The following is a 2,530-nucleotide window of genomic DNA, read 5'->3' as shown; positions in this document are numbered from 1 at the left end:
GTTACTGAAGGGGCCTCGCTCCAATACTTCCAGTACAATTCCATTTTACTGGTTTACGGGTGGTATTATGTGCAAGTTTGCTGAAGGGGCCTCGCTCTCTAACTTCCAGTAACAGATGACTAGTTTCCAACTAGTATCCTATATTACTGAAGGGGCCTCGCTCCCGTACTTCTAGTACAACTCCATTTTACTCACTACAGGAAAAACAGCAACTTCCGACGGCTAAACCGTCGGAAGTTAGCGCTAAACCGTCAGAAGTTACTTAACTTCCGACGGTTTAGAGTTAAGCCGTCGGAAGTCTGTTGGACGGCTGTAAGGCGTCGGAAATTTTAAACTTCCGACGGCTTAGAACAAAACCGTTGGAAGTTTCTCAAACTTCCGACGGCCCGTGAAACCGTCGGAAGTTAGCCTGGCAAACGGCAGCTGACGTCCGTTTGTTAACTTCCGACGGTTTGCCTGGCCGTCGGAAGTTTGAGACGTCTAACTTCCGACAGTTTCTGTTAAACCGTCGGAAGTTAAGCTCACCCAGCAAACAGAGCAATTTAGAGCCCCAAAAGCAACCACAAGCATTATATACAATCAAATTTCTTCCACAATTATAATTCACCATCCACAATTATAATTCACGATCAGAAATTGCATGCAAGTACACAATTCATATATCCACATACGTAAACTTCAGAGGTTCATAATTAAAGTTCAAAAACTTCATACAAGTTCGATGAAATTTGGCCGCCTCCATCACCTGGTTCATACAACTTCATACAAATTCATAGAACAACAATGTTTCACTTAAGTTTGGTCGTCTCCATCACCTGGTTGAACTGATCCGCCACTTCCAATGAATTGATCCGCCCAATTCGATGTTGGATGAACGTGTGAGTCTCCCGGTGCCGCAAGGTTAGGTGGTGGGGTGTGAAAAGGCTATAAAAGATAAATGGACAAGATTAGTTTGAAAGATAACTAATTGGATAATATTTATTTAGAGTGACCATATTTTGCAATGACTATGAACTAACATTTGAATCATTGACTATCATACCTGAGGTGAAGCTGATGGCCAACCGGCCTGTGCAAAAGGTGGAGGTACCAGTGGTGGCACTTGTATATTCTGTTGGCTCGCTATTTGCTGAAAGATCAAATTTGTCAGCAAGAATGTAACTTAACCTAAGTTTTAACAATTAAGATTTACCTGCAGTATTGCATTCTGTTGTGCAAGTTGAGCTTGAAACCACTGCTGCTGTAGCTCCTGTTGTCTTACTCTTTCACGCAGCCTTACAACCTCCGCGCTATCGTCGCCACTACTTGTGCTGCGACTTGCTGACCGCGACGATCCCGCTCTTTGACGCGACGGCACCTGACTCGAGTCAATGACTTTTTCGAATAATGGATACCTACAAATAGATTGAAATTTAGATATACCAGACTTGCTGAAAGATCAAATTAGATTGAAATTTAAAGAAATCTAACCGGCCATGAGGTTTTCCACCACTACTGTAAACGGCCTCAGGATCAATAGGCGCGTTTCTCCAATCATAACCCTCTCCATGGCGAGCAATCATTTGATCACCATATGCCGCCTTCAAATAACAAAATCACACAGTTATATAAGATTGTTTCATGACAACTCGATAGTGCTAATTTTGTAAAATTAGATATACCAGACGCTCTGTAGCCGCCTGAGAGCATAACTGATCTGGATTTGTAGGATCACATCCTTTATGACCTTCAATGTAGACCTGAATATCACTCGGCGCTACACCTGTGCGAACTTCCTATACATACAACAAAAAATTAAAGAAGCATGTACTAATATATGAAATTAATAGAATTCATTTCAAAGAGTTCACTTACAATGCGTTTGGCCAATGCCCATCACCTCCGTAGGTATGATAGGACTCAGTTCCACGATTTCCTCTATTTCTCTGGGAAATGCTTTTGAACTCATCCGTGGTCCAATAGTGACATAAGGCATGATAAGCCTCCTCACATGTGGCCATCCACGGAATCATTTCCTGCACAACAATATTTCGTTTAGAGGTAACAAACAAAATCATACTAATTGCAACTTGCAACAGTTTACCTCGCGGTATTGCTCCTCAGTCAAGTAATATTTCCCAGCATCCCGTTTCTTCTCAAATCGTATCCCTTGAGTCCGTTCCAGATAAGAAGCTACAACCTGAATTCTGGCATAAGAAATCATGTCTTTAACCACAATGTGTGCGTTATGGTGGAACACACGTCTGGCATGATCATCATAAGCTCCCTCCTCAGTCAACTTGTAATATTTCTGCAAAAATTTTACACAATCAGTAGCAATGGTATGTACAAAATTAAATCAATACATAAGAGCAATCATACCCAAAACTCAGCCCAAACTGCCTTTTGGGTATCGCCGAACGTTATGTTCACACCATATCTATAATGGTTCCAAGATGTAGCTGGGATCTGTTCACCAGAAACAAGTTCTACCATTCCAGGCCAAAGCATACGGCATATGTTACCTAAGATTTTGTTCACCTGTCTTAAA

At 41.7% G+C, this 2,530-nt stretch overlaps 1 long non-coding RNA gene across 1 annotated transcript; it reads right to left on the bottom strand.

Moving 5' to 3' along the window:
- Positions 1-690: 690 nt before the first annotated feature.
- Positions 691-1,561, bottom strand: LOC112891599. Its single transcript, XR_003228582.1, has 4 exons — positions 1,471-1,561; positions 1,193-1,394; positions 1,043-1,129; positions 691-924 (listed from the first exon to the last, which is right to left on the bottom strand). It is a non-coding gene; the product is annotated as an uncharacterized LOC112891599 (long non-coding RNA).
- Positions 1,562-2,530: the final 969 nt, after the last annotated feature.

Source organism: Panicum hallii, chromosome 5, assembly GCF_002211085.1.
Source record: "Panicum hallii strain FIL2 chromosome 5, PHallii_v3.1, whole genome shotgun sequence".
NCBI lineage: Eukaryota > Viridiplantae > Streptophyta > Magnoliopsida > Poales > Poaceae > Panicum > Panicum hallii.
This window is presented reverse-complemented; position numbering and strand designations above follow the sequence as displayed.